The sequence below is a fragment of the Symphalangus syndactylus genome, chromosome 18, assembly GCF_028878055.3.
Source record: "Symphalangus syndactylus isolate Jambi chromosome 18, NHGRI_mSymSyn1-v2.1_pri, whole genome shotgun sequence".
NCBI lineage: Eukaryota > Metazoa > Chordata > Mammalia > Primates > Hylobatidae > Symphalangus > Symphalangus syndactylus.
In genome coordinates this window covers 72,213,703-72,235,550 of record NC_072440.2, presented here as the reverse complement: position 1 = coordinate 72,235,550, position 21,848 = coordinate 72,213,703, and the positions used below count along the sequence as shown (strand labels likewise).

The following is a 21,848-nucleotide window of genomic DNA, read 5'->3' as shown; positions in this document are numbered from 1 at the left end:
CTTATACACTGCTGGTGGGAACATAAATTAGTTCAGCCACTGTGGAAAGCAATTTGGAGATTTCTCAAAGAACTTAAAACAGAACTACCATTTGACGCAGCAATCTCATTACTGGGTATATACCCATAGGAGTATAAATCATTCTACTATAAAGGTACATGTATGTTTATGTTCGTTACAGCATTATTCACAATAACAAAGATGTGGAATCAACCTAGGTGCTCATCAATGGTAAATTGGATAAAGAAAATGTGGTATGTTTATACCATGGAATACTACACAGCCAAAAAAATAACAGAATCATGTTTTTGTTTTGTTTGTTTGTTTTTTGTTTTTGTTTTTGCAGCATGGATGGAGCAAGAGATCATTACCCTGAGAAAATCAACGCAGGAACAGAAAACCAAATACCACATGTTCTCACTTACAAGTGGGAGCTAAACAATGAGTTCACATGGACTCAAAGAAGGGAACAGTAGACACTGGGGCCTATTTGAAGCTGTAGGGTAGGAGGAGGGTGAGGATCAAATAACTACCTATTGGGTACTGTGCTTATTACCTGGGTGATGAAGTGTAATCTGTACACCAAACCCCTGTGATGCACAATTTACCCATGTAACAATCATGCACATGTACCCCAAACCTAAAATAAAAGTTGGAAGGAAAAATAGAGAGAGAATGAATACTAAAAAAAAATTGCAGAAATAATGGGTCAAAAATTTCCAAACCCTCAAACGTAAAAACTGCATCAAAGTATATCATAATCCAATTGCTTAAAACCAATGATGAAGAGAAAAATCTCAAAAAGCAGCCAGAGTAAAACGATCTATGTGTAGAAAAGAGTGAAGACTGCTGTCCTTAGAAAAGGCTACTTGTGGGTTTGGTCCTTGGCTGGTGTCTGGGAACTTGGATGCAGAGAGACAAGTTTTGTTTCCCTCTTTCCTTCTGTCTGAAGGCTGATAACTCTATTGCAATGACCAAGGATTCAGGGAATGTTAACTCTGAAGTTCTCCATTCCCTGGACCCAAGCACAGTCTCCCATAGAAGCCTGTTCAAATGGCAACAGCTCTGAGCCCTCACTTAATTTACTCAGAAGGGGTCCAGCTTTCTCTAGTTCCCCAAATTTTCCCAGGTGCCCAGAGGTTCTTGCACAGTCTCAGGATTTGGCTTTCATTCTGCCTCTCCTTGCCTGAAGCACCCTTCCCTGATGACCTTGTGATTTTCAGAATATCTGCAGTGATATGGCTCCAACAGAGCTGCCCACCTCCTGCGAGCACAGCTTCACCTTCCTCAGCTCTTTGCTTATGCTTAGTCAGGGGAGTCACCTGGCAAGCACATGATCACATGACAAACATGGTCCCCAAGTGTCCCAGGAGCTCTTCAGTGATGAGCTCTTTGAGGATGGACACCATATCTTGTCTCCAAGGCATGACCACAGTGCCAGGTGGCTGGACCATGAATGGGTTATGATGGATCAGAATTCTCTGAGGACAGAATTCTCAGGGTTGATTCCTGGTTACTTGTCCAGGCTCCTATCATCATGCCCCTTAATTCCCAGCTATCCATCCCAGGGCAAACTTCCTCCCAGGGTCTGTCCTGTCCTTTCAGCAATTGGGCTCCAGTTGAGGCTACCCCAGTCCATAAGGTGTATTTTAATAATTTTAAACTTCAGAGGGCAGGGATCAGAATTCTCTTCCCTCTTCTCTTTGAGGAACTTATCATATGTATGACTACAGTTGCAAATAAATAAGTGAAAAGCAAATGGTGTGATGAGGGAGGGTTGATATCCCATTACTTTCCTGCTGGTCTCTCAATTCCAGCTGCTTGCTTAGGGTCAGCTGTTTGTAAATGTTTGTTGAATGAATGAAATAGAGGAGGTTAAGATGATTAGGCTCTGAGTCCCCACCCAAATCTCATCTTGATCTGTACCCCCCAGGTGTTGAGGGAGGAATCTGGTTGGATTGAAAAGAGGTAACAGTGGAATGCCATGCACGATCTCGGATTTTCTTTTGGGTAGATGACATTATTGGGGCCAGTTGGTAAAATCTAAATAAGGTTTGCAGGGTAGATAATAGTATTGAATTTATGCCAAATTCCTGATTTTGATAATTGAATTGTGGTTACATAAGGGAATGTCCTTCTTTTTAGGAAATATGTACTGAAGATTTGGGGGCAAAAGAGGACCACATCTTCAACTAACTGGAGATGGTTCAGAAGATGATGCAACACACACTCAAGCGGATCGAGAGAGAAAGGGGCAGAGGACACAGAAGGCTCTGAGTTTAATGTGCATGTTTTGGGGAATTTGGAAGAAGAGCCCCTGAGAATTCATCATTCATTATTCTTGCAACTTTTCTCTAAATCTGAAATTATGTCAAAATATAAAGTTAGAAGAAAACGTGAAGAGTACTCACTTAGTATTCACGCATCTCACACCGACATTGCACCCTCTCCAGACATGGATCCATGAAGTGACTTTTCCCGTGATGGGACATGAGCCAGGGATGTGCTGGGGGGAATGAGGAGATGAATAAACTCCCACCTCACTCTTTAGGGGTCTGTGGAGTGGTGGATGAGACAGACACACACCTTGTCACTACCCTGCACTGTGTAACTGGGCCTTGTGTGGTCCTTTGTGAGTGTGCAGTAAGGGTAATTTCTTCAGAAGAGTTCATGAAGAAGCAGAAAATATGGCCAGGTGAATACATTTTCCTTAAAAAATAACTTACATGGTGAAACCCCGTCTCTACTAAAAATACAAAAATTAGCCGGGCGTGGTGGTGCGCACCTGTAGTCCCAGCTACTCGGGAGGCTGAGGCAGGAGAATCGCTTGAACCCGGGAGACGGAGGTTGCAGTGAGCCGAGATCGCGCCACTGCACTCAGCCTGGGCAACAGAGAGAGACTCCGTCTCAAAAAAAAAATAATAATAATAATAATAAAAAAATAAAAAAATTACGCATCAAAGTGCCCTTTGTATAAAGCACTTAGAAGCGAGTCTTTTTAAAATTAATTTTAGAGACATCATAAAAGTGAGTCATCTAATTTAATTTTTACAACTATCTTCTGAAGTAGGTACTTAATCTCATTATGATGCAACTTATTTGCAGGAAAGGAAACAAGCGTGGAAGGGTAAAGTTACCTGCCCCAAATCAAGGAACTACAAGGAACTGTCCATCTGGACGCTGAGCTCTGAGCTTCTAACAATAATTGCATACGTCTAGGGTTAGAAGGGGAGGTCTATGGGCTGATGAGAAAGTGCCTAGGAAGCCGATGGCCAAATGTACCTGCTTGGTTTTACGCGCCTGCGTGGGTGTGTCCGAAGCTCGGAGCTCCTTGAGGCCTTCCTCTGTGGGTACACTAGAGGGCGCTGTTGGCCCAGTTCAGAATTACGTTTTTGCCCTTGGCTTCAGGTGTGGTCAGAGAAGGAATTGCTGTAAAAGCTAAAGAAGCTTAAGCTTCAGGACTTCTCACCTGTACAGACCCCTTCTGCTTTTGTACCCAACTTTGCATTTATAATTTTGTATCATTTCTCCATAAGAGGGCTTCCTGAATAAGTTGCAGGCTCCTCAAATCTGTAGTCCCCCCTGCTTATGTCAATACTTTGGTAACTCAGCCTGGGGACTGGGAAATTGAGTGTCTTGAGCATCATGAAGTGTAGATTTCCAGGGCATCTGGCTGTCTCTCTTCCGGCTGTGGACTCCCGGAGAGTAGGGGCTCTGCCCTGTTTGACTTGGACTGTCTGCTATGTAGAACAAGCTGTTTGTAAATGTTTGTTGAAAGAATGAAATAAAGGAGGTTGAGATGGTTAGGCTCTGTGTCCCCACCCAAACCTCATCTTGACCTGTACTCCCCAGGTGTTGAGGGAGGAACCAGGTGGGAGGTGACTGGATCATGAAGGCGGTTTCCTCCATGCTGTTCTCGTGATAGTGAGTGAGTTCTCACGAGATCTGATGGTTTTATAAGAGACTCCACCCCCTTCACTTCCTTCACAAGCTTTCTCTCCTGCTGCCGTGTAGGACATGCCTGCTTCCCCTTCTGCCGTGATGGTAAGTTTACTGAGGCCTCCCCAGCCACGTGGAACTGTGAGTCAATTAAATCTCTTTTCTTTATAAATTACCCAGTCTCAGGCAGTTATTTAGAGTCGTGTGAAATGGACTAATACAGAGGTAAACAGCCCCCCAGCACCACTGCCACTGCTTTGATCTTCTCTTTGGGTCTCAGTTTCCCAACTTTAAAGGTAGGGGCAGGCATTGGATTCGAGTTCATCTCCAAGTCTCTTTCCAGTCAGATGTTTACTCTAGGATTTGCTCCCTGTCCATCCCTTTCTCAACTCTACCACCTGTCATTTCATTTTATTTCTCTAGTTCTGTCCGCTTCTCCAGCCCATGCCTTCACGTGGCTGGAGCCTCCTTGGCTCTGCTAACACCTTTAGGTGCTGGGATTACATGCATGAACCACAGAATCTGGCCATGGTATAGAACATTTTTACCACCCCAAAAAGCTTCCCATGCCCCATTGCTTCTCCAATCTCTGGCTTCTGGCAACTACTGATCTGTTCCCTGGCACTGTGCTTTGCCTTTTCTAGAATTTCATATACGTGGAATCCTACAGAAAGTAGTCTTCTGTGTCTGCCTGCTTTCATTCAGCATAATGTTTTTGTGATTCATCCAGGTTCCGTCATGCATCTGTCATTCATTTCTTCTTGTTACTGACTAGTATTCTATTGTATGGGTATACCATAATTTACCTACCAGTTGATGAACAAGGCACCAGAATGAAAATGGTCCGAGTTTGAATTTAGACTCTGCTATGCGTTGCCTGTATGATCCTGAGCAAACTGTGTAGCTTCTGTAAGCCTCACACTTCTCAGCTGTACAGTAGGGATAGTAACACCTTCCCCTAAGGTTGCTGAGAGGATTAGATGAGCTCAGCCCTGAGGAACACCTCGCTGTGTGTCTGGTACTCAATAGCTGGTAGTTATCAAGGATGTATTGAACTGTCTGAACCAGGTGGGGGCATATTCTGCTCTACTCTTATCTTTCTCACAATATTGTAGGCAGATCCTAGAGATTTTTGGTCATTTGCAGCTAAGTACTTCAATCCTGTTTTTCATTTAATGCTCCTCTTTCCCACCCTCCAGCTCAGGCTTGACCCAGTCCCAGGGACCTGCGCCGAGAGAGGGATGGGAAAGGTTGGGAGCAACGGGCAGGATGCTAGCTGTTTCTCAGAGTGCCTGTGTGGGTTCTTCAGAGGACCCCGTAAAGAGTTTTTTTTTTTTTTTTTTTTTTTGAGACGGAGTCTCGCCCTGTCACCCAGGCTGGAGTGCAGTGGCGCAATCTCGGCTCACTGCAAGCTCCGCGTCCCGGGTTCACGCCATTCTCCTGCCTCAGCCTCTCCGAGTAGCTGGGACTACAGGCGCCCGCCACCACGCCCGGCTAATTTTTTTTGTATTTTTAGTAGAGACGGGGTTTCACCGTGGTCTCGATCTCCTGACCTCGTGATCCGCCCGCCTCGGCCTCCCAAAGTGCTGGGATTACAAGCGTGAGCCACCGCGCCCGGCCCGTGAAGAGCTTTTGTGGGAGCCCTGACCACCCCATTAGCCCCCATCGTTGCCAGGGGGAGCCCACAGCTTCTTGCCGCTCAGGTGGCCTTGGGTGATGATTAGGATCTTTGGACGTGGAAATCGCTCAAGCTTTGGTCCTTCAGTGGTATTCTCTCTGCCTGTGGGAGACTCACACATCTTTGCCATGCTATAGTGGGAATGCCTGCTGCTGCACCTCCACCCCCTACCCTGTGCCTCGCTCTAGGTCTTTTCTCCCCTATTCTGTTAGACTTAAGGGGCAGATCAGAGTCAGCTGCAGAAACACAGATCTAGGGTCCTTTTCTTTCAGGCAGCCCCTAGCAGATGCTGGGGTGTGGGCGATGTCTCCTTGTCTCTGCTAAAGTGCTCACTGGCTAACCTCCAGGGCAGCCCCTGTGTCTCTTTACCTGAGGGCGTTCTACAGTGGCCAGGCTCCCAGCCAGGGTAGTGGGCCTAAGTACCAGGAAATTAACACCACAGCAGTAGCCCTCTATGATGACCAGTGGGTGTCGGCATATATTAATAAATGCCCAGGTCCCTTGCCCCTGGTGGGATGACTCTGAGAGTCGTGTTCCTCACTAGCTCCCAGCGTTTCACAGCAGGATGAATTCTCTGTCATCCACAGTGGTCGCTTCTCAATAACCACACCCTTTTCACTGCCGTTCTTTCTCCAGCTCTTTCTTATTCCCCTCCTGGAGTTTCCTTGGATAATCTCTCAAGTTAGTCATGTGTCCTTGGATTCTTGCCTCAAGTTCTCCTTCTGGGGAACCCAAACGATGCCGTAGCCCTACTCTTTGCAAATGGCTTTCTTGAAGTTGGCTTGGGTGGGGGCCAGGGCTGTACAGCAGGAAAGGAAAAGACACAGCGCTCTTCCAACAGTTCAAATACTCCCTTGTTTAGTGAGTCCTCTGGAATTCCTCCAGGTCTGTTGCTGATAAAGGTTGGAGGGGCTTGGGAAGGGGTGATGGCCATGGAGCAAAGGTGCTTCTGTCCTTTCTTGGCTCATCTTGCATGGCTATGTCACCATGCTCTTTAGAATGTGAGAGGATTTCGTGCCCATTGTGCCTCGTTTGGGGGTTTATGCACAATTCTGGGACAATAGGGAAAACCTGTTTTCTTAGCACAATGCACAGCATTTACATATTAGTCTGCTCAGGCTGCCCTAATGAAATATCATAGATGGTGTGGCTTAAATAACAGACATTGATTTCTCACAGTTCTGGAGGCTGGAAGTCTGAGATCAGGGTGCAGTGTGGTTGGGTCTGGCGAGGACCCTTTTCCAGGCTTGCAGAAAGCTGCCTTATCACTGTGTCCTCACAAGGCAGAGGGAGAGTGCTGAGGTCTCTTTCTCTTCTTATAAGGGTACTAATCCCATCATGAGGACCCCACCCTCATGACCTCATTAAGCCTAATTATCTCCCAAAGGCCCCAGCCCCAAAATACCATCTCACTGGGAGTTAAGGCTTCAATATAAGAATTTGGGGCCGGGCGCGGTGGCTCACGCTTGTAATCCCAGCACTTTGGGAGGCCGAGGCGGGCGGATCACGAGGTCAGGAGATCGAGACCACGGTGAAACCCCGTCTCTACTAAAAAAATACAAAAAATTAGCCGGGCGTGGTGGCGGGCGCCTGTAGTCCCAGCTACTTGGAGAGGCTGAGGCAGGAGAATGGCGTGAACCCAGGAGGCGGAGCTTGCAGTGAGCCGAGATCGCGCCACTGCATTCCAGCCTGGGTGACAGAGCGACACTCCGTCTCAAAAAAAAAAAAAAAAAAAAAAAAAAAAAAAAAAAAAAAAAGAATTTGGGGGAAAACAATACAGTCTGAAGCAGCTTATTGACATGATGATGCACCTCTGATTTTACCACTGAAACCTGTTTCTCCTGCTGTATTCCTTATGTTGGGGAAGACATTCTTTCCTTTCTGACTCCCTCCTCCCCTCATGTCCAGTTAGGCATGAAGTCTCGTCAATTCTACCACCTCCTAAGTACTAAGTATTAAGTACTTCCTCTCCGCTGTCCTCCACAACTTCTCTAGGCCAGGCTCTCATGCCTCATATTGGTCAGGATTGAGTTTCACGCATGTCCGTGTGAAGAGACCACCAAACAGGCTTTGTGTGAGCAATAAAGCTTTTTAATCACCTGGGTGCAGGCGGTCTGAGTCTGAAAAGAGAGTCAGCGAAGGGAGATGGGGTGGGGCCGTTTTATAGGATTTGCATAGGTAGTGGAAAATTACAGTCAAAGGGGGTTGTTCTCTGGCTGGCAGGGGTAGGGGTCAAAAGGTGCTCAGTGGGGGAGCTTTTGAGCCGGGATGAGCCAGGAGAAGGAATTTCACAAGGTAATGTCATCAGTTAAGGCAGGAATAGGCCATTTTCACTTCTTTTGTCATTCTTCAGTTACTTCAGGCCATCTGGATATATACATGCAGTCTTGGGCCCAGAGGCCTGACATTGAGTAACAGAAAACTGCTCCATTGCTTACAAAGGTGAAGGGCGTATTATTACGTGCAAAAGGAAGTCTGGGGCAGGCAGTCCAGGACTGGAACAAATACCCAAAAATGTCATCAGGGACCCTGGTGCCTCCCCCTGTTTCTACTCCACTATCCTCAGTGTTGTCATTGGTTCTCATGGTCACAGGGTAGTTGCTGCTTCTCCAAGCATCACTTCCTCATTCCAGGCCATAACTCCTAATTGACAGCCTTTGTCTTTTTCACTGGGGAAGGGAGCCCCTCCCCAGGGTCTGCCATCTGCATTGGCCAGAAGCCGTGTCACATGACTCTCTAGCTGCAGGAGAGTCTGGGCAGGTGAGTAACTCCCCAGCCTTTATCACAGAGGGAGGAGGTTGGGCAGGGGGTGTGCAGATGGCTTCAAGTAGCCATTTCCCGGGATTTGCTACGTCATATGTCTTACCATAGCTGCCTCCTAACTGGTCTTCCTGCCTCCATTCTCACCGGCATATTCTTGTTGACAGCATGTCCCTCTAGGGGCAATAAGAAACCATTATGCCTAGCAAATCAATGATAAGACAAATGGTAACCATAATACCGATGGGAAGTACTTATTAGATGTGTAACTTGCATGTGGAACATTCAGTGCTTAAGGGGATACTCATGAAAGCCACTTTGTTATTATTTCACTCTGTCCCTCTAATGCTGGCTGGAGGATGGCTGTCCTTTCCCTGTCCTTGGATGAAAACTCTGATCATCTCCATGACTCTGTCTGTCACTGGAGGCAAGAGAAAGCCCAATGGTCACTGGGAGGTGCAAAACAGAACCTGAGTCTCTTCCCAAGGTCTCCCTCCCCGATCCAGCTGGGACTAGCTGCAGACAGGACACTGGCTTTGGGAAGGGGGATAGCCTTTTTCTCTTTTTCACTAAGATCTGCTATTTCTGATTCCTTTTGCTGTGGAGTATTGGGTAGAGAAGTGTGGAAAGAAGGATAATGGGTCAGCATAGTTCTTATGTGCCTGTTAACAGCATCCTATGGCTTCATGATCTTTGGCTTGGTATGAGATGGGAGCTGACTGTCCGCCAGGCACTTGGGTTTTCCGGAGATTCCCTTGCTGCCCTTAACTCCCATCCTGTGCCCCTGGGCACTGCTGCCCCACCAACTGCTGGATTTTCCAGAACCCACTCACACAGATTCAGAGACCTTCTCAGTTGGTTGAGATCCCCTGACTGCACGCTCAGGGGCTGCCCCTGAGATGAACATTTCATGTACAAATGGTGTATTCAGGAGGTGCTACCAGGAGAAAGCTGTGAGTAAATTGGGCCAGAAGGAAAGGGAAGGGAGAGAAGCCAAGCAAGGCAGTGACTTCAGGTGAAGCCCCAGCATCAGTCTGATTCTATGGGCGGCTCTGCAGTGTATATTAGATCTTGGAGTTCGTTCCGACTCAGCGAGGTTGCCGGCCTTTCATGTTCCCACACTACACAGTCGTTGGCTCAGGACTGCACCCAGGGGCCTGTGAAGGTGCCCAAGGGCCGGCTTCCAGAGACACTCAGCAGGTGCAGCCTTTAGAAGCAAAGGCACACAGGACCCAGTAAGAATCATAAAAAGGCCAGGCGCAGTGGCTCACGCCTGTAATCCCAGCACTTTGGGTGGCTGAGGTAGGCGGATCACTTGAGGTCAGGAGTTTGAGACCAGCCTGGCCACCATGGTAAAACCCCGTCTCTACTAAAAATACAAAAATTAGCTGGGCATGGTGGCACACGCCTGTAATCCCAGCTACTCGGGAGGCTGAGGCAAGAGAATTGCTTGAACCTGAGAGGTGGAGGCTGCAGTAAGCCAAGTTCACACCAGTGCACTCCAGCCTGGATGACAGAGCGTGACTCCATAGACCCCCCACCTCAAAAAGGAAAAAAAAAAGAATAATAAAAAAATACAAGTAGAGCACCTACAGTGTCCCCAACATCATGCTTACTGGACTCTGGGGGCTGTTTATCTTACTGTCCAAACTTGCTTTTCCAGTGACCAGCTCCTCCTGTTTGTCTGACCCTAGCTTTCCACCTTTAAAACTCCTGTCTGAGAGGCTGAGGCCAGCTGCTGTGGGAGGAAAAGGGTATACGGAGAGTGTCACTTATTCTGAGGCCACTGCGATTCACCCCCCCATCCTACCCCCCATTCTTCCAACATCCATCACAACTCATCACCATTCACATAAACTTTGACACACACTTTGTGTATTTCCATAATGTTGTCAGCTGCCCATAGAGCATTGAGAATATATTTCCCCATTCTAGAGTGCTGGTAACTCAATTTATAGCAATTTATTCCACAAACGCAGACAGTAACTCAACTGGTGAGCGGAGAAAAAATAAAAAAAGGATGCTACCAAACCACCACCGTCTCAGCACTGGAAATCAAAATGGTAACGCGTGGAGTAGATTTCTGCAAGTAATAGGCTTGGGCGGCAGATGTGTGAGCTGAGTTAAATGCCTTCTAAGCAAATCTCAGCATGAGTTATCTGTTCACTCAGACATGCACGCATGGAGACTGGAGGCTGTGTGGACAGACGGCACATGCTGTAACTTCCATTATCCCACACTGAGATTCTTTGTGAATAGCCACAGTCAAAGGAACTGGATATTTCCTGATCACTGTGACAGGTGGCTACAAGTGTGAGAGGAGGCATTAATTCTTTCCTTTATTGATTCATTCATTCTTCAAGCCTTTGTGAGGCCCCAGATGTGCAAAACATTGTATGGGGTATGGAAGGTGCAGAGATACAGGGGTGAATCAGACAAGGTCCCTGTCCTGTGGACTCAAAGTCTGGTGGTGGGGACAGAGCAGCAGACAGGTCAGGTGGTGAATGTTAGCATGCTGCAAAAGCAGGCAAGGTTGCAGGCTCTACAGTCAGACCAGCAGCGTTGGAATCTGGGCCCTGCTACTTACTCGGCTGGGGAAGATGCTTCACCTCAGTTTCCTCATCTATGAAATGGGGCTAGAAATACTGTCTGCCTAAGGGTGGATGTGAAGATGAGGTGACATAGTGAGGATAAAATGCATAGCAGAGGCCAGACGTGGTGGCTCACGCCTGTAATATCAGCAATTTGGGAGGCTGAGGCAGGCAGATCACTTCAGGTCAGGAGCTTGAGACCAGCATGGCCAACGTGGCGAAACTCTGTCCCTAGTGAAAATACAAAAATTATCTGGGCTTGGTGGCACGTGCCTGTAGTCCCAGCTGCTCAGGAGGCTGAGGCAGGAGAATCGCTTGAACTCAGAGGCGGAGGTTGCAGTGAGCCGAGGTCTCGTCACTGCACTCCAGCCTGGGCGACAGAGTGAGACCCTGTCTCAAAAAAAGAAAAAATAAATAAAAAAGCATAGCTGAGAGCCTGATTATAGTAAGTGCTCAATAAATATTAAATATTAGTTGTTGCTACCACTGTTACTGATATCCATACAGGGCTCAAATGTAAGGAGTCAGGAATGTTTTTGTTGTACACACATCAGGTGGGTGACAGTCCAATGACCACAACCAAGGAAGATTTAACACAGGGATTTCATTGCTTGCAACAAGGAAGGAGGACATTGGGGACAGTGTCTAAAGCAGTGCCTCCCCAAACAAAGGTGAAAACAGAGCATTTATTAGGCTGATTAGCTGAGTACAGGTGCAGTTGCCAAGCATGCTTCCACGGACATTGCATCTATAGAAAACAGTCAATGAGCTCCTCCCTGGGTGGGGTTTTTTAGTGTGGTGATGAGGATAATTCCCCAAAGTTCACTCGAATTCAGGGATCTCTGGAGCCAACCAGTTTTGGTTTTTGCCAGGGTTAGGCTTCTTTTTGAAACTTTTGAAACAACAAAAACTCAAAGTGCAACAGTTACAAGTGGGTACTTTTTGACAGTGAGTATCCACAAATCCGGGGACCCTGGGTTACATTTTGATGGAGGAGGTGATGCTCATTTAGAGATTTGAGCAGTGTTGGTGCACCTGAGTCAGGAAAGGGACTGAAGTGCAGAGGAGGAAGGATGAACAAAGGCTCAGAGTGGGCAGAGCTTAAACAACATTTATTTTCTCACGGTTCTCAGGGTTAGAAATCCATGATCAGGGTTCAGGCCAATTCCATTTTTGGTAAGGACTCTCTTCCTGGCTTGCAGACAGCTTCCTCTTGCTGTGTTCTTGCATTGCCTTGCTTCTGTGCATGTACAAACAGAAATTGAGATCTCTGAGTCTCTTCTTCTTCTTTTCTTTTCTTTCCTTTCTTTCTTTCTTTCTTTCTTTCTTTCTTTCTTTCTTTCTTTCTTTCTTTCTTTCTTTCTTTCTTCTTTCTTTCTTTCGTCTTTCTTTCTCTCTCTCTCTCTTTCTTTCTCTTTCTCTTTCTTTCCCTTTCTTTCTTTCTTTCTTTCTTTCTTTCTTTCTTTCTTTCTTTCTTTCTTTCTTTCTTCCTTCCTTCCTTCCTTCCTTCCTTCCTTCCTTCCTTCCTTCCTTTCTTCTTTCTTTCTTTCTTTCTTTCTTTCTTTCTTTCTTTCTTTCTTTCTTTCTTTCTTTCTTTTTCTTTCTTTCCTTCTTTCTTTCTTTTTCTTTCTTTCCTCACTGCAACCTCTGCCTCCCGGGTTCAAGCGATTCTCCTGCCTCAGCCTCCTGAGTAGCTGGGACTACAGGCATGTGCCACCACACCTGGCTAATTTTTGTATTTTTAGTAGAGACGGGGTTTCACCATGTTGGTCAGGCTGGTCTCGAACTCCTGACCTCAAGTGATCCACTCACCTTGGCCTCCCAAAGTGTTGGGATCACAGGCGTGAGCCACTGTGCCCGGCCCCTTCTTTATCTTTTTTTAAAGACAAGGTCTCACTCTGTCTCCCAGGCTGGAGTGCAGTGGTGCAATCATAGCTCACTGCCGCCTCAAACTTCTGGGCTCAAACAATCCTCCCACCTCCTCCTCCTGTGTAGCTAGGATTACAGGTGAATGCTGTGACACCTGGCTAATTTTTAAATTTTGTGTAGAGACAATGTCTCACTATGTTTCCCAGGCTGGTCTTGAACTCCTGGCCTCAAGTGATCCTCCTGTTTCAGCCTCCCAAAGTGATGGGATTACAGGCATGCGCCATGGTGCCCAGCCTCTCTTCTTATAAGGAAACCAATCCTATCAGACTAGGCCCTGCCCTTATGACCCTAATCACCTCCCTAAAGATCCCATCTCTAAATACAGTCATATTAGGGGTTTGGTAGGGGGGGAGGACACAAACATTCAGTTTATGACAGAGTCATTGGAATACTCAATCTCTGGCATGTTTCCCTACTTACTAGCTGTGTGACCTTAGGATCTATAAAATTAGGTCAATAGTGGCTGACTTTTGGGACTTTTGTATGGATTAATCCAGGGAATATGTTGTGTTGGAGTGACAGGAAATGTTGAAGCCTGGGGTTGTTTAGGAAAATGATGGAGCAGGACACGGCTCACAGCAGTAGGAGGAGAGCAATGGGGGTGCAGGAGCATTTTTGGCACCCACGAGTGAAGAGGTTGCCTGTCTCAGTGACCCACAGAGCCTCTGGAGCAGTCAGTACTCGGGTGTGTGCAGAAATTTTAACTGAACCTGTCCAAGACTTCCACTTCTATTGCTGTAGACAACCTATGCTGCAAGAGCTATGGGGACCTTTTTCATCAAAAGATGTTTTGTGTGCCACCAGCTAATCGAAATGAGACATGACAAATCTCATCAGTCCTCTCTCAATTCAGTACATTCTGACTCCTTCCTTAGCAAGAGTATGAATGCAACATGAAAAGGAAAATTGAATGAGCCAACAAGTCCGGACAACAAGCCGACTGTAGATCCATGAACCTCAGGAATGGTCTTTAGCAGCTCGGGTTTACAGCATGGCAGTAGCCGTGTATGGAACAGTCCCGTCTTGCACAAGACTGGCATCTCAAAGCTATCACTTCCAATTGACTATTGACAATGTTAAAAAATTTATAACTCATATGAATTGTGGGTCACCTTGTGTCCAGGCTCAACGCAAATCTCATGCTGCAAAGAAACCTCAGTCTAGAATTCGAAAGCAATTGAAAAGGCAATTTAATTTTTTAATATAGTCCTTTTAAGAATGGTGCAGGAGGCCAGGTGCAGTGCCTTGCACCTGTAATTCCAGCACTTTGGGAGGCCGAGGTGGGTGGACCACAAGGTTAGGAGTTCGAGACCAGCCTGACCAACATGGCAAAATCCCATCTCTACTAAAAATACAAAAATTAGCCAGGCGTGGTGGTGCATGCCTGTAATCCCAGCTACTCAGGAGGCTGAGGCAGGAGAATTGCTTGAACCCAGTAGGCGGAGGTTGCAGTGAGCTAAGATTATGCCATTGCACTCCAGCCTGGGCAACAGAGTGAGACTGTCTCAAAAAAAAAAAAAAAAAAGATGCAGGGAATTTACATAAAAAGGCAAAGAAAAACTTTAAGCTCCTTTATCCTTCTTTCTCATAGTTTTAATATCTCCTCCATACAAAGCCTTCTTCGTTCCATCCTCCCAGCTGACATGACTCTTTCTTCTCCCTTCCGTGTAGTTAAATTACTTATTTATTCATTTAAATTTGTTTTGTGTCTCTCCTACGTGCCAAGATCTGTGATGAACATGATGACAGAACAGAGTTATGGTTCTTGCTTTCTCAAGTTTATATCCTTTGAAGTTGTGGGTATCTAGATCTTTTCTACCCTCCCCTGGAAGATTCTTAAGAGCCACTTGTGTTACATGAAATTGATAACTTGGACAGGATCATCAGGACAAGAAAAACAGACCTTATATTTGTTAATACTTTATTTTATTTATTTTATTTTATTTGAGATGGAGTTTTGTTCCTGTCGCCCAGGCTGGAGTGCAATGGTGCCATCTCGGCTCACTGCAACCTCCACCTCCCGGGTTTAAGCAATTCTCCTGCCTCAGCCTCCTGAGTAGCTGGTATTACAGGCACCCGCCACCATGCCCAGCTAATTTTTGTATTTTTAGTAGAGACGGAGTTTCTCCGTGTTGGCCAGACTGGTCTTGAACTCCTGACCTCAGGTGATCCGCCTGCCTCAGCCTCCCGAAGTGCTGGGATTACAGGCGTCAGCCACCGCACCCAGCCTGGTCTTATATTTGAAAGGAGCTTTGGAGGTCATCTGGCCCAGTATCCAGGGGTCTAGACTGAGAGGACACCCTCTGCAGTCTTCCTGGAATCACCCAGGCTTTGCCTTGGCTTATCCAGCCTACCATCTGCAGGGGACAGTGGCCTTTCCTACATTGTTCACTGTAGTAACCCCCACATCTGGACCATGAGGTGCTCATTTCAAAATTGTTGACTTTTGGATGAATGAGGAACTCTTGATTCTAGGAGGCAGCCTGTGCCGTGATTGGACAACTGTAACTTTTAAAGAAAATCCATGACATTGAGCCCAAATCTGCCTTCCTATAACATAGCTCCATCATTCTGAGCCCTACTGGCACAGAATGGCAGCTGCCAACAAAGCTGTCCTCTCCAGGTCGGATTCTAAGACAATTGTTGTAGCTCCTTTTAGGAATTGCTTTCGGTGTTTATTTCTGAGTCACACCAAGGAATCTAGCCTGGTGTTTTTTCTTAATTTTAGTGTCTTGGAGACTTTTCTGTATTGGGATTTGTAGTGATCTCGTATTTAGACCAAGGGAAACTCAGAGGTCTAGGGAGGGCATAGTGGGGCTGCAGAAATCACGTGGTAAGCTGGCTATCTCTCAGGGCTCATCACTGTCCAATCTACAGATTTAAATTGGATGCATGAATGTTGTTGCTAGCTGCTAGATTTTTTCATTTATTTATTTATTTAATTATTCATTCAACCACTGATTTATTCAACAAACATTTAACTAGCATTTACTGCGTGCCAAATCCTGTGCTAACAATGTGATACTGAGATGAATGGGGAACCCCTTTCTCAAGAAGCTCTTAGCCTAGTTGGGGAAACAGACAAGAAGATGAATAGTTGCAACATAATGTGATGCATACTATAATAATCACCTTCATAAGGAACAATGGGTGTTCCGGGTGGGGGTGGGGGCAAGGTCCATTCTGCTTAGCAGATGGCATCGGAGAAGTCCTTACTGAAGAACTGACACTTGCTGAACTGAATTTTGGAGGTGGAACTGGTAGATGGCATCAAAGAAGGTGTTGGAAGACATTCCCAGGTAAGGGTAGAGAAAATGCAAAAGCATGTGGGTAGGGCGTGAAGGAGCCTGGTCTGTTTGGGAAGCTAGGTGTGTATTTGGATGGCAGGGTTGGAGCATATGTGTTGCAGAGCCACAGTGTGGACGGGAGGCAATGGCAGACCTCAGAGGGCAACCGCTCCCCAGCTCAAAGCTACTTTTGATGTTCTCAACATGCTTTCCCTTAACTCTCTATGTTTAATGTGGAGTTATTGGCCCTGTGCAGATCAGAAAAGTGTAGCCAGATTTTTAAAAAAATCATAAAAAAGTGACTATAATTAACAGTTGAGATAGTACAATGCATTTATATATCCATCACTCATATTAAATAATTACCATGTTTATTCTATTCATTTTTTTCCTCTTCTTGGCTGAAATATTTGTGGTCATTTTATGCAGCAGTAGATAACTAATACAGATATGCTTGGCTGCAAGTAACAGAGAACCTGCTAGCAGTGGCTTAAAGAGTAAGGAGGTGGATTGTTAGTGAACAGGAAAGCAGATACTTCCAGAACTGTTTCAACCACTCAGTGATGTCCTAGATCCAGATCTTGATCTGTCTGCTCCATCATTCTCAGCACGCTAGGTGATATCTTCTAAGTGAGTCATCAGGTCCTCACCACAGTGACCCAGCAGTAAGGAAGAAGGTGTCTCTCTCTTACTAGGGAGAAATGGCTTTCCCAGAAGCACCAAGTAGACGTCCCTGAGCATCTCATTTTCTAGAACTGGGTCAAATGCCCATAGTTGGACCTAGTATCTAGGAAAGAGAGAGAAGATTGCATGACTATTTTGGATTATATCACAATTCATGTCCTGAGGCTGGGTACTTTGCTACTGGAATAAAACTGATGTTTTATTAATAAGAAAGAAGGGAGAAATGACAACTAGAGTGGCCACCATCAATATCCGCCAGGTCAATACTGCATGTCGACAGGGGGTTATGTATGACCTTTTCCACACATTAAGCCTGCACATCAGGCCTCTTACTTCAGCCTGGCAGGAGCTAGAAGGAACTTTTTCTCCCTCTGTCTGACAGCTGTTGTCACCATTTATTCCCACTGCATTGTGGAATGCAGTGCAGTGCATCTGATGATAACAGACATCCAATTCTCAGGGCTGGGACCCCTTTGAACATGTCTTTTCCCCCTAATTCGAATGAAAAGAATGCACATGTGTTATAAAAGGATGGTGGACCTCAATATAATGAGTCAGTCGATGTCAAAATCTGGCCTGTCATTATTTGCAGTGTTACGTTGGGAAAAGAACTGAACTCTGTGAGCTTCAATCACCTTATCTATAAAGTGGGGATAATAACATCTACCTCATATGGTTATTGTGAAGACTGAATAAGAAGCCACATACTAAGTGTCTAACACAGTGCCTGCTGTGTAGTGAGGACTTCCTACAGTAGTCAGGCATCTGCTGAAATGATGCTGAGTAACAAACATTCCCCAAACTTGCTGGCATACAGCCACAAGCATTTACTTTTCTTGCATGGTCCTGTGGGTCAGCTGTGTTTTGCTGGGCTCTTCTGCGGTTGGCTGGGCTTGGCTCCAGGTTCAGGCCCGTTGCACGTGTCTATTCTGGGACTAGCAGCACCAAGGACATGCTCTTCCCAAGGCACTAATGGAACCCAAGAATCCAAGCCAAACCATACAAGTACATTGAAAGTCTCTGTCCATTTCATGTCTGCTCACATTCCACTGGCCAAGGCAAGTTCAGCAATGAGACTGAACATCAATTGGGTGGGGAAATATACTCTACAGGGAGGCCCTGAGGAATCACACAATAAAGGGTATGCACTTTTATTACAGGGAGAGCATGAAGAATTGTGAACAATAATCTAATCCATCTCAGTGGAATAACACTATTATCCCTTGTGTGCAATAAATAAGTGCTTATTTTAAGGCTCTGAGTTTTGGAGTTAATTGTGCAGCTTTATTGCTGCAGAAACATGACTAATACATGCTTTTCCCTCCTTCCTGTAGCATCAAAGCAGAAAAATGTATACTCCCCATTTTCTTTCCCCTAAGCCCCACTCAACAGTGTGACACTTGACTCCAGTGGAGGGATCCCTGGTTCACAGCTGCCCCTCTTAGACACACTTCACCACTCTGCATTTTTTACAGTAGCCAGTCACATGAGACAGAAATTCACTTCGAACTAGTTTGGGCAAAAAAGAATATTTTGGCTCAGATGACCATAAGGAGCATAGGGGCACAGTTGTACTTCAGGAACAATAGGAATGGGGGTTTTGAATGCTGCAAGGACTCCCTCCCCATCCTATCTTTGCTGTATTTGTTTATCAGCTTCATTCTCTCAGGCTGGCTTCATCCCCATAGTAGGGACCGTCATTGCTTAATTTCACCACCAGAAAGGGGCTGAGATTTGTTTTCCCTGCCCAGTATCCGAGGGAAGGATTCTGATTGGCTTGGTGTGAGTCAAAGGCCAACTCTGGGCCAGTCCCTGACTGAGGCCAGGGCGGCGGGCTCCTACATCTGGCCCACCTTGAGTTAGGGCAGGAGCAGAAAGGCTGAGCAAATGGCAGCTCCCATGGTTGGGTGGTATGGAAACATCCTCTAGGATGTAGCTGTGATTTCAGACAAAGTAATGTGCCCCTACCCACTATCTCCTGAAGCCCTCAAGCTTAAGAGTGCATTGAGAAGTGGGAGGACCATTTTTATCTTTGACTTGTCAGCAGCACCCATTTGATTTTTTTTTTTTAAAAGTTTCTTCTTCTAAAGCTAATGTTTGAGGTTTTCTAAAGGACTATGCAAGTGTTTTGTTTTGTTTTGTTTTGTTTTGTTGACTGAGTTTTCACTCTTATTGCTCAGACTGGAATGCAATGGCACGATCTCGGCTTGCCGCAACCTCTGCCTCCCAAGTTCAAGCAATTCTCCTGCCTCAGCTGCTTCCTGAGTAGTTGGGATTACAGGCATGAACCACCACGCCCAACAAATTTTGTATTTTTTTTAGTAGAGACAGGGTTTCTCCATGTTGGTCAGGCTGGTCTCAAACTCTTGACTTCAGGTGATCTGCCCACCTCGGCCTCCCAAAGATCTGGGATTACAGATGTGAGCCACTGTGCCTGGCCAGGACTATACAAATGTTTTAACCAGGGGACTCCTGGGTACTTCAATTGGGACTTGCTGCCAAGGACCTATCCACTGCACTTGGAAACTGAGGCCTGAAAACCCACTTTGTACTGCCAGCAATTCTCTCTCTCTTTTCCTTTTTTCCAGAAAGGACAATTCACATTTTCTTTCTAGATGATATCTCATGCGTGGTTTCATGCTATGGTTCAGTCCAGAGAGTGGTTCAGACTCTCTCAGTAGGGTTGGGAGCCAGATGGACTTGTTAGGAAGGTCAGACCTGGTGAGGTTTAGCTGGGAAGGGACAAGAATGCACACTGAGCTATTGTAAATGGGCATGCTGAACTTTACACATCCACATGAACTTACTGCTATCAACTGAGTATTTGTGTCCCACACCCCCGCATGACCCCTGCCAACTGGAATTAGTGTTCTTATCAAACAGATGCCAGAGAACTCTCTTGTCTCTTCTGCCATGTGAAGATAACAGCGAGAAGACAGCCATCTAGGAACCGGGAAGTGGGTCCTCACCAAACACCAAATCTGCCCACAGTTTGATGTAGGACTTCCCAGCCTCCAGAACTGTGAGAAATACATTTCCATTGTTTATAAACAACCTGGTCTATGGCTGTTTGTTATAGCAGCCTGAATAGACTAAGATACATCTCCAAAATGCCCCTTTGGAGAGGACATGTCTTAGGTCCCAGCTGGGCCTGTCTTGTTTTCCTAGAGCAGCTGATAAAGGCAGACATCTGGAAGCAGAGCCTCTGCTAAAGTGAAGTCCTCACTGGACATAAGGACAGGTGTGGGTGCAGGGGCTAGGGCAATGTCTACTAGACCAACGAGTCTCAAATGCACATCACAATCATTTGGGAAGTTTATAAAAATTCCAATGCCTCAGCTGAATCCCACACCAGCTATATCAGAGTCTCTAGGAATAAGGTCCAGACACCAGACATTGGACACCAGATACCAGACATCTCTAGGAGTGGGATCTAGACATTAAAACTCCATAGGTGATTCCAATGTACAGCCGCATTTGAGAACCTGTGATCATTCTAGACAGAAGTCAGCAAATATCTTCTTGGTGAAGGGCCAGATAGTAGATATTTTCAGCTTAGGCCATGAAATCTCTGTTGTGATCACTTAACTCTGCCGTTGTGAAAACAGCCACAATGTGTAAACAAATGAGTGAGGTTGTGTTTGTTTGTTTGTTTGTTTTTTTTGAGACAAGGATCTTGCTGTGTTGCCCGGGCTGGAGTACAGTGGCTCATTGCAACCTTGACTTCCCAGGCTCAAGCAATCCTCCCACCTCAGCCTCCCAAGTAGCTGGGACCACAGGTAAGTGCCACCATGCCTGGCTAATCTTTTAATTTTTTTGTAGAGACAGGGTTTCACTATGTTGCTCAGGCTGATCTCAAACTTCTAGGTTCAAGGGATTCTCCCATCTCAGCCTCCCCGAGTGCTAGGATTACAGGCATGAGCCGCCATGTGTGACTGAGGTTGTGTTCTAATAAAACTTTATTTACAAAATAGGCGATAGGCTGGATTTAGCCTGTGGGATCTAGTTTGCTGACCCCCGTCTGTTCTAGACCCTGCTACACAGTTTGGGTTACAAGCGTCATCTGGGAGCTTGTTGGAAATGCAGAGTCTTGGACCCCATTCAGACCTATGGGACCAGCATCTTCATTTTAATGAGATACTCCAAATTGGTTTATATGCACATTGAAGTTTATAAAGCACTAATCCAGATCAGCAGTTCTCAAAATGTGGTCCCTAAGTCAGTACCATCAGATTACCTGGGAACTTGTTAGAAACGCAACTCTCAGGATCTACATCAGACCTGCTGAGTCAGGAACTCTGGATGACTCTGAGGTGCCTTAAATGTTGAGAACCACTGATCTAGACAAGTGGTTCTCAAACATTAACTCATCTGAGGAGATTTAAATAACCCCCAGGCTTGGGCCTCGCTTTGGACCAATTATCAGAATCTCTGTGATACAGACCTAGGCATCAGTATTAAAAAAAAATATCCAAGCAATTCCAAGGTGCAGGTGAGTTTGAGAACCTGTGCTATAGGAAGAATGGGTTTATCAAGAGTGTGGTCCCCCAGCCCCAGAAGCTGCTTTAGTGCAGCAGGCAAAGTCAGAAAAGCACACCCTGGGTAGCAGGCTTGTGACAGACACTGTTGGCTGAGGAGCCAACAGCTTCTCCTACCTTATTTTCCTTTTCAGAGAAACCATGTGCTTTAGTAGATGCTGGGTCCTTTCTCAGCCTCAGGGAGGAGTTCAAGATTGTCCAGGCTAGTGAATGGTTTAGCAAGGATGTATGGGCCAATCTTGGCCCATGGAACTGAGAGGAAGTCTGCTGTAGGGAACTCCCTTGTTTTTGCTGGATGCAATATGTGATGCCTGGAAGTGCTGCAGTCTTTTCATGCCCATGAGGCATGCTGAAACTCACAGAGCACAAAGAAAGCAAGTACTTGAGTCCTTGAAGCTGGTGTCGAACTGCTAAGTTAACCAACCTTGGACTTCCTTGGGCA

The 21,848-nt window shown here is 46.0% G+C and overlaps 1 long non-coding RNA gene across 3 annotated transcripts in view; it reads left to right on the top strand.

Moving 5' to 3' along the window:
- Positions 1-2,447, top strand: part of LOC129467247 (uncharacterized) — a 72,349-nt gene extending 69,902 nt beyond the window's left edge. For all 3 annotated transcript variants that reach the window (XR_010117208.1, XR_008652341.2, XR_010117207.1), the window contains exon 4: positions 2,146-2,447. This is a non-coding gene — a long non-coding RNA (uncharacterized lncRNA). The remainder of the gene's footprint in view (positions 1-2,145) is intronic.
- The last annotated feature ends 19,401 nt before the right edge of the window (positions 2,448-21,848 follow it).